Here is a 15525-nt window from a genome sequence, read left to right on the forward strand (position 1 = left end):
CTTTAAAAAAAATCCAGAACTAAAACCAAAACCAAAACACAAAGAAGAATCCAGATCCAAAACTAAAACACGGGGTCAGCGCACAGCTCTACTTACAAGGTATCAAATGGGTCCTCTTCCCCATTCAAATAATAGGACCAGATGAGGCAGGAATAAGACATCAGGTAGACATCATATAGTAAGTACTCAAATTGCATGGAACCTGTTAAAAGCAATTCGAACAAGACATAAACATAAACTTAAACATTTTAATATGTTTAACATTAGTTTACACTAATAAACTTTAGCAGCTTTCCCTTTACCAGATGGAGAAGGAAACATGCTTTTCTAAAACTGTAAACCTGCTATTGGATTGCAGCTGCTTCAGTTATTTTATATTTGCCTCATCATCATTATCAGATCGCGACTTGTACCATGGGTTGAGCACCTACAAGTCAACCCACTCCAATGAGAAACATATGCACCAGAGATGGTTTGTAAACCAGCATCTATCCTCTATTAACATTTGTTCACAGTTTTGTAGGATGTGGTGTACCCTTACTAAGGATACTGGAATTCAACCTCTATACGCACTTACCTATACCTTCTAAACCCTGCCTATAAACATCTAAAATTGACGCTATTTGCGTACGCAGTCATACAGTAAAATAAAGACTTTAGACCTTGAACATGTGTTTCCAAAGCACAAAGTATTATTCAAGTAAAGTACAGTCAGTTACATGCTGTGATCTAAGTACAATTTAGTGCAAAGTATTATACAGACCCAAGATACAGTCATACATACGCACGCGCTCTGGACCAGATACCGGCATCAGCAAGAAACCTCCGTCAATCAGCAATCAGCAAGAAGACTCCAGACTGGTGTCACAACACACCTATTTATACCTTTACAGAAAAAAATAAACACAATAGAGAGGTTTGTTGCTGATCCCATTGGTTCCCAGTGCGGGTGCATCTGTTACAGGATATTTAACAGGTTGATTCAAATGGACACAGAACAACCTCTAACTGCTTGTTGCCTCCTCTATTCCCCCTGCATGCAAATCTAGGCTGTTGGTTTCACAAAATACATTTTGGTGCTTTATATCTCTACGGTCCATAAGTTGAGAATGCATGTTGCGATCTTCACACCGATGATACCGGGAAGCTGTTGAGAAAGTGCAGATCAGTATGATACCAAACATGGCTTACTTATCACATATTAAACCTTAGATACCAAAATAGTCTTTATTTCACAGCATTTGTAATAAATTAATAACACTTGGATCTTATACTTTAAAGCTATGGAACCTTTTGTGTGAGTGTGCATTATGTAAGTATTACGGGTTTGGGAAAAGACGCTAGTTAGGTTTATCTGATTTGGGGCAGATGTGCATGCATGCAGCTAATAAACAGCGTTCGCATGCAGAATATTGTGCATGGGGACATTCTGTCTGATAGTGAGACTAAAATCTGTTTAGGATTCAGACAAATTCAATTGTGTAGATCAATGTCTGGGTTATATTACAATTGCCACAGCTCATACACTCTGTATGTAAAATGCTCACAGTATTCTGGTGTATTGTTAGTTGTTTTCCTAGTATGCTGTGTTTGTTATGGTATCAAGGTTGTCCCCAGAATGGGCTTTGTGTACATCAGGGCATGATTTCTGGAAGGATTACTAAAAAGTGTTCTAATGCTAATAAGTAATTTTTTTCTGTATGTTAAACACTGTCGGTATGTGTTTGGGGAAGATTGTTACTCTGTGGTTTTGACACAATGGCGTTGTGTGATCTATTTCTAAGATGGAGTCTTGTCGCCATTCGTGAGATGGCGTCGTGCAGATTCGATTGTAAACAGATTCTGTCTCAGCTGATTATCCGGCTTTGACATTACCCACATTTAAAATGTATTACAGGTATTGCCAATTACATTCATGTTTTGAATATTTGCCACTTAACACATAGAATAGACTTACATAATATTTAGTTCTTAGAAAGCAAATCAAATTATATATTTTAATTTAAATACAATTTGATTTTGCACTCATTTTCTTAGTCTAGACAACTTTCTTATTTCTCTAATCATAGAGCATCACTGGAATTGTAAAACAATTACAAAATAAATTGATTGAGCATCCACCATTCTGTGTATCACTGTTCTGAGAGGCATGTATGGTATCATTAGCAGGAGGTTTTGCTGATCCTTGTTGTGCCATAGTGAAAGATCCTGCAGTGCCACAAAGTGAGTTAGCACTCAATTAGTAATAAACAAATATATGACCCAATAATTGTGCTATTATCATGTAGTATAAGGCCGCTAGAGCAGAGATGCCTTGTTATGGCTGGTGGCTTACCATATGTTTGCAAATGTATGTAACTGAGATTTTTTCATTGCTACAGTATTATCATGTAGGGTGTAAGTCTCTTTTGCTGGTTTATTGCAGGGTGCTGGGAGCTTTTTTGTGTTTTCTCTTTTCTAGAGTTCAAGGGGCCTATTAATTTAAACATAATTATCACATGTGTCACATAAGTCCATTGTAGGACCCCCACTGCCACTGCTGTGCAGGGGACCTTCTCGACAGAGATGCTGCAGCCACCAACACCACCGGAGACTTTGCCACCCCCCTGTCACACCAGCAGCCCGAACCCCGCTGACCGCCGCTGCTGTGCTCTCTTCCCCCCTGCTCTCCTGGGAGCCGGGAGAGAGCTACTGCAGATAAGAAGACACAGCAGGGAGGGATCTGTTCATATCCCTTGGCAGTATCGGATGCAATACACCATCTCAGGGTGGTGTATAGTATCACTGCTAAGTTCCGATAAAAATGCTTTTCGGAACTTGATGAATTTCATACTTTCCATATCCCCATACTAAATTATGGGGACTGTGGAAATTATCGATGCACAATTGTAACCAGGAGATATCAGTGATATCTCCTGCGTTACATGTTTAATGAATGGGGCTGACACTTAGGGCCTGATTCAGAATCAGGGCGGATTTAAAAAAAAAAAATCTGCCTCCAGGCTGCTCGCATAGCTGTATCGCATAATCGTGACCATTGGGCTTGCAACAAGATCCTTGTAGTAGGGTCTCGCATCCCGCAAGCCCTAGTGAACTTCCTGCTCGGGAACGCCTCTGTTTATCCAGCCACCCCCCTCTCCACCTACAAAACAGGGCGAGCTGTCGATCAACATCGACAGCCATCCCGTTTTGTAGTGAGTCTCAGAGTAAATGAAGTTCTAACTCGCTCCGGGGATCGTGTATGCGCATTGCGCATGCCGCGCGTGCGCACTGGCCGACCATCAACCCACTTGCGAGCGCTATGATTCAGGCCCTTAATTTCCACAAAAATAGGTGAAAATCTTAATTTAGGACTGTCTATACTTAAATCGCGATCACTTTTTATTTTGTTTTTACTTTTCAATGGTTCTTTAAATGCACCTAAATAATGCAAAGTGCTTTCTGTTGAAATTCTAAGGTCTGGTTACTGCAAGCTCCAAATAAAGTCTGTCAGACTGAAAAGACTGTATAGATTCCTGCTATATCATGAATGCCTTTACATTTGCAATATAGATTATCTCTACCAACAAAACTAAGTATCAGAATCAGCTGTATGACATACTGCTTGGAACACCCAAGTCTACCTATGTTTATCCATGCTCAAAACATCATAGTAAGAAAAAATTGTTCCTCAATCAGAAATTCATTGCAACATCAAATTGAGCATATCTGTGCTGAGAAGTCACAATCACACAAAGAGAAATGTGCATGAGGTCATGAAACCAGAAAAATGTGCTTCTCGTTGTGTATATCAGCATTTTTATAGTTTATAAATGACCCACAATGGATATTTCTATTTTCCTGTTCCCTCTGCTAATTCATACAATTGTATTTTAGATAATGAGATAATAAAATATTTGGACAGGGCGCCATTGGTTTGCAGTTAAGTCAATGTGTTAATGCTTAGAGAATACTAGTTTAGTGTAATATATTTGTGTTGGGTATTATAACACTTACTTTTTTTGGCACTGCTTATATGGTAACTTTTCACAGACACCAATAAGTAAATTATTTAGCATTCATGCCAAATATTTAACTATTGCAAAGTAAAATACACTGCATAGCTAAAATATTATATATATATATATATATATATATATATGGTATTAATATATTATATGCAAAGTGTGTGTATATATATGTATATATATATTACAGTATTGTGTTTTCAGTATTTAAATTGAAAGTGTAGCTTTAACTTGCTTCTTCTAGTCTGTCCCTGGGCAGACAATAGTTGCCTTGATATGTGTATTACAATGCCTCTTAGTAGATAGAGAATGAAACTGAAGACCAGAGAATGCCTGGCAGGCAAAATAGAAGCCAGCCGCTATGCACCAAATTGTTAAGGAGTTTAGTTTCCGCTTCAGCTCAGCTTTCCAGCTCAGTTCATACACCTAAAGAAAATAAACTGTAATCTTAGAAGACCTTGAATACTAGTTGAATTACCTGGTGCTACAACTTGCAATTCAAATACACACACATAGCTTTAACTTGCACAGAAATGGAACTTTGCCATAAATATGTTCTGTGTTATCAAGAATACAATTCATAATAATTTAAGCTTTTGATTGCATTCCTTACCTCTTACCATACCATTTCAATTTTGAGTTAAAGTGTCATTATATGCTTTTTAACATGATTTTACTTTTTGACCATTAAGTACTATAATCCTGTCAGCCTGAACATTTGGATATTACCCTGAATTTTCCCAGTGCAGCTGAAATAAGAACTATATTCAGATGTTTTCTTTTTTTACATTGTGCAAGAAAAGCATCCTAATTTGACCTAAAGTTAACTTGTATTGTTTCAATTCCGACAGGCCAACATTTATTAAAAAATCCCAGCCCTTGAGGTTTTCCTCCTTCCTTCCTTTCTTTATATTCCAGTTCATGCTCCTGTCTTCCCTATGGAACAAAAGGTCTTCTCACCCTTCCCTTATCGTAGGTGTATTTGTAATTTTTGACATTTTATTTTGATGTAGGAGTTTGGTCTTATATTTATTTTTTTGTAAAACTGAAATTTAAATTTACTGTATTAATGTATTTCTTAACAGATTAATATTAAATCTAATTTACTAACCACAGAGTATGCAGATATGTAGCACATTGAATTTTGTGCAAATTAGACTATTTCATCACCTAGTGTATAGCGAGATGCACACCTACTGGATTGGGAAGAGTTCCCTTGCACAACTATTGCAGCCAGTGTGGTTACACTCTTGATAGAAAAAGTAACAATAAAATTTCAAAGTCCCATCTACTATCACTTTGTCAGCACTTCATTTTGACTTACTGTGTTGAGCTTCATTTAAAGTATATCTTTAAAAGTTATTTCAATGTTTTTTTTATTATAATTTGATGTGCATTCCAACACCAGATGTAAATATACAAAAGGTCTCCCACAGGGAGATCAGATGGACAACCAATATCTGCAATTTCTAAGAATGAGTTAAAATTAAGTTATTTGGCTTGAGGGCAATCATGTTCTCAGCAGTTCCCAAAAATGGCTCCAGGAATAAATAATCTGCAATGCTGAAGCTCATTTTAACATATCTAATATTTAACATCTTTAGCATTTAAAATCAAACTTTTTTGTATGTGGGCTAAAAGTTAGGTGATAAGTGTGTCTAATCCGTATTCAGCATCAAATGTACAAATCCATCTAGCACCTCCTATAAGAAGATTCATTATTCTGCACCCCTGTTATTTCTGCCATTGTGACCCATTAAGGCTCATACAAGCTGTTATAAGTTCACAAAATGTCAAAAAGGCTATAGAAGGTTATACTTCTTTGAATTAATGTTTGGATTTCTGGGGAAACTGTAATAGTAAATCATGGTTCAATGGGGGACCTGTATACCTCAGTCAATGTGACCAATATAGTATTGGGGCAACAGCATTATAAATAGAAAGACAATGCATGAAAGAAGTGATTGTCCACATATTGGATGCAAAGTATGTTTTTTTTCTTCATTAAACATGATACAATTCTCAGATCAACCAAGTGGAAAAAGTAATTTCAAGAGTAAATGTTAAAATTAATGCACAGTATAAAGAGTGACATTTTAATATTCTTTAGCAACAAAGGGGCACCCTCCTTTGTCATGCTCAAGTGTTAAAAACCAGGACTACTGTTCTAGTCAACTCTCACTTAAGAAATCATTCATGACCTCTACAAGTTAGACTCTATGCTAACAGGCTGGTCCCAGTCATAGTCATCATGCTATTAACCAACATGTTCTTCAGAAATGCATATTAGCAGGCATAAAAAAGAAGCAAGGCACTGCCAAACTTCTGTTTCCTTTTACACCATTCAATCTGTTGTCCAAACATTGTTGCAAGCACTTTGCATAAATGGAGGATCTCAGCTCCCCTGCAGCTGCAGCTCCTTAATACAATCCATTGCTTGTACAGTATTAAAAGGTACTACCATATGAAACTCTGCCTATCAAGTTACCACTCATAGGCAAACTCTGGGGGGTTTCCATCTGCCTGGAAACCCCCCTCCCCAGCCCACACCATGACCACAATAGAAAAAGTAAAATAATGGAATTTTACTAGCGCTGGATATTCTTCTCAGTATCATAAATTCAATAATTAGCACCACCTGTGGATCTTTTAACATGTATCAGCCAGTAATAAATAACCTGTGCACCAATTAGGGGATTTGGAAAACATGCACTGTTAGGGATGCACTGCCAATATTTACATATAGGTCCAGGGCAGTGCTAGGTTCTTCTGCTGCTCTCCCAGACTCCCAGACTTGCTCTCATGCCCTGGAATGGTGCTCACATCTAAAATAAAAACATTCAGCTCAGGCAGGATGGCCCTACTGCCACATTTAATGGCCTACTGTGATCACTGGTCCTGTATATGCTGGAATTATGACACAGAATACACTTTGATGCATTTTAAAGCTGGATAAGTGGTAATTATGCCCTCTTCATGGACTGGCCATGATCACTCTAAAATCAAGCATTTGGAAACCCCCCTCTAGAAATCCTGCATTTGCCACTGCCACTGGAAAGTTATCACTGGCAATGCAGAATGACTAATTCCCAAAAGTGATAACATTTGACAATAATTGACCAACATTTGCTAAAGATTTTTTGCTCTTTTCTTTGGCGTTCTACATCAATGATGTGCATGAGTGGAAACTTTGAAGTGTACCTACTGTAAGTATGACAGGAAAGGCTCTGCTAACCTGCCTCACCTGACTGCACATCACTGTTCTACATTTTTTTTACTATTATAACACTTTGTAGCACCTAAGCTGCTACTTCTCACTAATGTAACACCTTTTAACACTTTAACTGCTACATATCACTCACTGGTGGTGTTCTGGGGTGATTTGGTTGTTTTGGCACGGGGGGTCCCATGTTCTGGACTTGAACCTATGAAATGTTAGGGAACCACCTGATGAGATCACCTTGATGCAGTAGGTTGGCATGTATTTTTGGCCAAACATGTGCTGAGAACCTCATTTGTACTCAATGTTGAAGAGATTATTGTAAAAGTTCTGGTTGTCAGTGTTCTTTGTGCTTAATGTGTGCACCTGCATTTGCCTTTTTTCTGTATGGAACTATACATCTCCTCCATAGCAATATCCTAAGAAGAAAAAACACATAAATTTTACACAATTATTTTTATTGTACACATGTTTTTTTTGCTAATATATTGAAACCTACTTTTCAAATATTACTACACTGTGTTGCACTTTTTTCATTATTCTTATATAAGCCAGGATAAAGTAAAGTATTCAGAGAAATCTTTCTGTATCCAAAGAAAAACAACAGAAAATAAACTAATATGTTTTAATCTGGTATGCAGATCAGTACTTTATTCATGTTTACACTCAACCACTTTGGTTTATAATAACCCATGAGCACTTTGCTTATATATTATTTTGTGAAACATACCAAACTATTGTTTCTTCTTGTTTTCATATCCTAAATTTGGCAAGAATTTGCTCCCCAACACAACCGCAAAACAGACAGACTAGTTTGTTTTCACTTTTTGGTATGCATATTTGTAACACTTTCCTAATAGACAGATGGATGAGTGGATAGATAGATAGATAGATAGATAGATAGATAGATAGATAGATAGATAGTCAGTCCTTTTTTTAGTAATTTGTGTTTGTGGTGTACATCACCTCTTCTACCTCTTTTTTTACTCTTTCAGGTGAACCCATTAAGAACAACTACCTTTGTACAGTCTACCTTGCCCTAGCCTCATTCTGATTAACGGCATTGGCTACAATAAATACCGGGTGTTGCCTGACAATAGGTCACTTGATGGAAACAGAATTAAAACATATCATTAGTATACATTGTCAGTCATCTGCTTTCTTTTTGTAAATGTCCATGCTTGAAATAGATCTTTTTTATGCATTACCCGCTTCTGTACATTCTGCTCTGCCATTTTAATTTAGAAAGGGTAAATCACTCAGCTGATAGTGCTGTCCACCCTACTCAAACTATTTCAAAATAGAATTGGGAGATAAAGGATCTGTATATGGTACTCAAAACAAAAGAAATAAAATGTATCCATATTTGTTTAAAAATCACGAAATATTAAAAGATAGCACTAGAGATTAGCATTTATAGACATGAAATGTATAATACAATAAATATAACATTGTATGCCTGTTTATTGTGTCTTTTTCTGCTCAATATAATTTTTCTCTTCCATCAATTTATGACACATATTTATGTATGGAATTTGCATATACTGGGATAATGCTAATCAGTCTCAGAGATTATTGATCAATTATTAGAAGGTTAGCATGCACTTCAAAAATATGGACCTGATATACATGCAAGGGAAATATATCTCTCATTTACTGGGATGTAGTTAGGAAGCCGATGGTCGAAATGCTGACTGCTGGCTTCCCGACTGTGAAATCCCCTCATGGGACTAATAATAGGCATCTAAATACCGACACCTATCATCAGCCCCATGCCGAAATCCCGACGCCCGGCATACCAATCGTAGGTAAGCAGGGCGTCAGGAATACTTAGCTGTGGGGGCGGATAGGATTATGGCCTCCGGTGGGAGTTATGGTTAGGCACCCCCCGGGAGGGTTAGGTTTAGGTTAGGGGAAAGGTGGGTTAGGGTCATGCACCACTGGGGGTATGTTAGGTTTTGGCACCCCCCCCAGGAGGGTTAGGTTTGGTGTGCAGGGAGGGGGGGTTAGGGTTAGGCACCCCTGGGGGGAGGTTAGGGACTAGGGGAGAGGTTATGTTTAAGCACACCTAAGGGAGGGTTATGGAGGGAGAGGGGAGGGAGAGGGGTGTTACTTACCACAGTCCGGATCTTCTGCTGCCGGCCTTTCGGCATCAGTATTTAATCCGCCGGTCTTAAGTCCAGAGGTGATTCATACTGATTCCCATTTACTACAGTTCGTATGTCTTTCATTATATTTATTACAGGCACCCAATAGTATTATTATGGCTGTCCATGTAGTAAGTGTTATTCCTTAATCATTAAGTCTGATGTTTATATTCTCAAACTTAATGTTTATCTGATTGCACATTTATAGAATATTTTCATATAGGTCAATAGCTTTCCTCTATTTATTATTTATTTTTGTGGACCTTATATCCTGTATTGTATTTCTCCCAGTATCTCCATACAGTTCCTATCTAACAGGAGATTATAGATACATTTATATGTTTCAACATACAAATTCCATTGCAACAATTGTAGTGATTACTCTCAGCATTAAAGTCTGTTTCTCCCACACTATATCATAGGCTGTCTGTTGGATATCTGGTACATACTGTATACTCAGCAATGATACAGCCTATATATTATTCCAACAACTTTCTCACGAAATAGTACACATGGTATTGTGTCATATACAAGCTGCAGTGTCCAACATCTAATGCATTTATTACCATACATCGTCATTACACATGCATAAAGATTTCTCAGATGCCGTTATAACATCTGCATCTTTCCACTAAACTACACACTGATCTGGATCCTGAAGACCAAAGGCACGCAGTTAAAATACTGTACAGCTATTTCAAACCTTTAAGAGCCACACCCTATTCCTGTCAACTTGCCTTGCAGTCTATCACACCTCATAATGAATTCATATTTAAGCTGTAAGTGGTGTAGCAGCATATTATTTCCTGCTAATATTATACATTAAAATTATAAATTGCAAACATTTATCACAAATTGTTTTACTGATATCTATTTATTATTAAGTTGTAAAGTTAAGTTGTAAAATTAGCATCCTGCTAAATAACTGCATAGCACATTCACACAAACTATGTTTTTTTTTAGATGTGTGGGTTTGGTTTCCTGGAAACCAAAAACACCCAAACCTTAAGGAAATGAGTGAATATGAGACCAGGCTAAGGGGTTCCCACCAAGTTCAGATCCCAAAATAAGCCAAAATATCATCTAACCAGCAAACCAGCAACAGATCTTGTATGTTTTGGATTACATAAAAAAGTCCCTCCCTCATGATTGGGCTTTAGCAAGCCATCAGGGCACCATTAGGGTCACATTGGCAGCATTTGGTTTGGAGGAGTTAGGTTTAGGTCCTAGAAGTTTAATAGATCTGAAGAGTGGAGACAGGAGCACTGTAGCGGTATATTTGCTAAAGGGCGGGTGTTTACAGGAGGAGTTTTGCTCATAGCAACCAATCAGATTCTACTTATCATTTATCTAGCACCTTCCAGAAAATAATAGCAACCAAACAGATTCTAGCTATGGGCAACAACCCACTCTTTAGTAAATATACCCCTATGTGTCTGTGAAGTGTGACTGCAGGCATCATTGTACTGTATGTGTGTTTGTCTCACACACTGCAGTAAAAACAAACAGGATAGCTACTATGTGTTGCTGACTGCTATTGAGATTGTTTTTTGTTTCTTAAAGTGACCCTGCAACTTCTTTTCTGTAAACACTTAATTTTTATTTGTCGAAATATACTCTATTGTGTTTGAGGCTGCTGAACCCCAAGGGTTTTTTTCCCATTTATATATATATACAAAAAAATGCAAAAAAATATATGTATTTTTTCCTGTACAAAACAAAAATCTTGCAGTCTTTTCTAATTGAATTTGCATAGTGAGTTATCCTTCCAGTGTAAGCAAGTGTGTGTGCACTGGTGTCCTACCCTTAATCTGCACTCCAAAACAATCCTCACAAAGACCTGTTCCTCTAAGTATGTGCACTTCAAACAACTGCCTGTGTTTTTTTTATTGTAAAAAAACCATTATTTAGTACAAAACATTTACATAGTGTGTTAATCTTCCAGTGTAAATGAGGGTCTTTGTGGTGGTGTTCCACCCTGAATCTGCAAATCAAGACAATTCCCAAAAAGACCTGTTATTCCAAGTGCATGACACATTGATGTCTCCTGCTTCAGTTTCACCTGCAAATGTTGAAGTCAGGAAAAAAATAATCTTTTTAAAGAGAACCACTGGTGCTGAGGATGACATCTGGTCAGGCTTAAAATATTTGCCCAAAATTATTGACATCTCTACCATAACTCAACTTGATACACTATGCATCAATAGAATGGTGGAGGATCATTTTAATGACAATGTACGAATTAGCATGTCCACAGTCCCTTTGAATATTGGGAGGATAAAAATGGAATTTGGAGGACATTTTACAAACTAGCTTTGATTTATTTAAGCTACCCACCCTCCAGTGTGTACTCAGAAAGAGTACTTAGCACAGCTGTGAACCATGTGAGCACTAGGCGTTAGAGGTTGGAAAAACTGATGATCATAAGAACAAATTCCATTAAGAAGATATTTGCTGCCAATTACAACAGAATACAGAGACTCCTGTAACAGTAGATTCCAGTGGGGATCAGCTAATAATGTGTGATGATGAAATTAACACTAATAAGGGTGAGGACGAGGATGATTATGACATAATTGTAGAGATGATTAACAATACTGTTAGCCACCTTAAGCCCATTGGTAGCTTGTTTTGTGGGAGCCCAAATAAATCAAACACTTCAGTCACAAAAGTGACAGTCCATGTTAAACTGTGCATGTCCTTTTTAATATACAATATAAAGGTGGGTGGGAGGGACCAAAGACAATTCCATTGTGTACCACTTTTCTTTTCATTGTACTGTACTGGGGCATTGTTGACAGACTTCTGGCTTGCAAGGCCCATTTCTCTGTTTTTTTTTTATTTGTAGTTATAACTGCTTCTCTGTTCGAATAATCATTAATCAATCAAATCAATCAATTGCATGCTTTACCTGGCTTCCACACTTCATGTTTGCAAGGCCCATGTCTCTGCTTCTCTGTTTGTATTATCAAATTATTAATTACTAAAATCAATCAATGGCATTACTTCTCTGTTCATATTATGCTTAATCAATCAATCAATTGCATACTTTACCTAGCTTCCACACTATGTTTGCCAGTCTCTTGTTTTTCCTTTCCTTTTAGTTTTAACTGCTTCTCTGTTTGTATAATCAAATCATTAATCAATTAATCAAATCAATCAATGGCATGCTTATCATTCGTATATTCATTAATCAATCAAATCAATCAATGGCATGCTTTATGAAGCTTCCACACTACATGTTTGTCAGGCCCCTATCTCTGTTTTTAGTTTCTTTATAGTTATAATTGCTTCTCTATTCATATAATCAACTAATTTCCCTCTACTGGCCTCAGGCTTCTGATCTAGTTCTTGATTAATGAAAACATTCTATAAAATCAAATAGTTTTATTTTAAACTGCCATCCTGAATGCTACTGCAGTGCCACTTTGTTTCTTTGATGCACTATATTATTTTAAACTGCCATGTGTTTGTGCTGCTGATCTGCCACTTATAGTAGTTTAGCCATGCAGCTCGCTGCAGCCTTTGATAAATATTGGTGAAAACAATATTGTAAGCTAGGAGGTGGTCAAAATTGACTGGTAATTATTATTATTGAGGTTTATAATACTGTAGGAACAAAAATTTGCCCAATTATCATGATTGTCACTGGTTTTATCGTTTAAAAAAATACAGTGCATATTCAAAACCAAAACACTTGAGGGTGGTTTTGGCAAGACACATTGATGAATTAGAATGAAAAAAAACAAAACAAAACCATAACATGGCGAATGCGCACATATCTAGTTTTTTTTTCCTTATTACAGATTCTTCTGTTTAATGACAATTACTTTTTTTCAAAAGTAAAAATGTTATTACTTGTTGCACCTTAGTTCTAGTTATAGCACTTTTTTCTCTTTTAACGATTGTTTTTGTTTCACCTTCACCACAATTGCAATAGCTGATAATGTTAAATTCAAGTTTATTGAAATGTATATTTAAAAAGTCCTTTTTGAAATGTATTTTCCACTGTGACAAATATGTGATAATACTAGTTATTGCAATAGAAATGCTGTCCAAAATTTTGCATAATAAACATCTTTTAGTATATACAGATAGGTTTATAACATTCTTACAAGACTTTTAGCAAACCAAGAACTTAACTGAAATTCACCTTTAAAGGAACCTATGAAACAAGATTAGACATGTGTGTGTGCACAGTATATATACCAGTACTGTGCAAAAGTTTAGACAGGTGTAAAAAAAAAAAACTGCAAAGTAAGAATGCTTTCAAAAATAGAAGTGTTTAGTTTATTTTATCAATTAACAACATGCAAAGTGAATGAACAGAAGATAAATCTATATCAAATCAATATTTGGTGTAACCACCCTTTACCTTAAAATCAGCATCAATTCTTCTAGGTACACTTTCACACAGTTTTTGAAAGAACTCGGTAAAGAGGTTGTTCTAAACACCATGCATATTTCTTCATGTAGTCCCAGAGACTCGATGATGTTGATATCAGGGCTCTATGGGGCCAGATCATGACTTCCAGGACTCCTTGTTTTCTTTACTCTGAAGAGAGTTCTTAATGACATTGGCTATATGTTTGGGGTCATAAATTTGGAGCCAATCAGATGCCTCACTGATGGTATTGCATGATAGATAAGTACCTGCTTGTATTTCTCAGCATTGAGGACACCACAAATCCTAACCATATCCCCAACTCCATTTGCTGAAATGCCGCCCCAAAGTTGCAAGGAACCTCCACCATGCTTTACTGTTGCCTGCAGACATTCATTATTGTACCGCTCTCCAGCCCTTTGCCAAAGAAACTGCCTTTTGTTACAACCAAATATTTTAAAATTTTACTCATCAGTCTAGAGCACCTGCTGCCATTTTTCTGCACCCCAGTTCCTATGTTTTCGTGCATAGTTACTATAAGTTACTTGGCCTTGTTTCTATGTTTAAGGTATGGCTTTTTGGCCACAATTCTTCCATGAAGATCTCTTCTGACCAGACTTCTCCGAACAGTAGATGGGTGTACACTAGTTTCTGCCATGTCTGAGCTGATGGTAGTGCTGGACCTCTTTCTTTTTTGTAGGGAAGTAAGCATGATGTGTTTTTCATCTGACGCATGGCTGACCACTGAGTCTACGGTCCTCAATGTTGCCTGTTTCTTTGTGCTTCTTCAAAACAGCACATCTTCAAACCTCAGTCTGCTTTGAAATCTTTGCCTGGGAAAGACAGTGCTGATGAAGTATAACTACTTTGTGTATTATTGCTGTGCTAAGTCTTGCCTCAGTGTATGACCTGTGATATGAAACTGTCTTATACCACTTCACCTTTGTAGAGTTTGGCTTTTCCTCACCCAGTTTTAAGCTTCCTATACAGATGTTTCTGTTTTAGTTGATGACTGTATTTCAACCTACATATGAAAATTATATTCATTATCACCTGCATGATATGATTGGTTAATCATACACCTGACTATAATCCTACAAAATTCCTGACTTTGTGCAAGTGTACCTAAAAGAACTATTTTGAAGGCAAAGGGTGGTAACACCAAATATTGATTTGATCTAGATTTGTCTTCTGTTCATTCACTTTGAATTTTGTTAATTGATAAAAAATAATATTATAACATGTCTATGTTTCAAAGCATTTTTACTTTGCAGCATTTTTTCCTCACCTCCCTAAAACTTTTACACATAATTGTATATACATATATATATAGTAAAGCAATGACCACACTCTTAGCCCATATATTGTTCTTGAATGGTGCTCCCATATAGACTGCATGCCCATTTTATAAATAGATCCAAGATGGGGCACTCATCAAGTATTTTCAAGAATATTGTAACATAGGTTTAACTTACTTATAGACCATAAGTCCATAGAAGCCATGTCGATGACGTTTTGGTCCCTTAAGACCTTTATCAAGACACTGTGACTATCAAAAACAGCACAACCACCTTAAGATTCCCTATCATACCCCCTTCCCATCCCAGAGCCAGCTTATATGGCAATACTAATTAGACATGGAGGAACAACCCACAAAAATACCGGAAGTAGCAGAAAAGACACTGTCAGTAATAAATATTACTGAATTACACTTATCTGAAGTCCTTAAGAAGGCTAATAATTCCTCAGTAGATGTGGTTCCTCTTT

Source organism: Taudactylus pleione, unplaced genomic scaffold, assembly GCF_031769625.1.
Source record: "Taudactylus pleione unplaced genomic scaffold, aTauple2 ptg000062l, whole genome shotgun sequence".
NCBI lineage: Eukaryota > Metazoa > Chordata > Amphibia > Anura > Myobatrachidae > Taudactylus > Taudactylus pleione.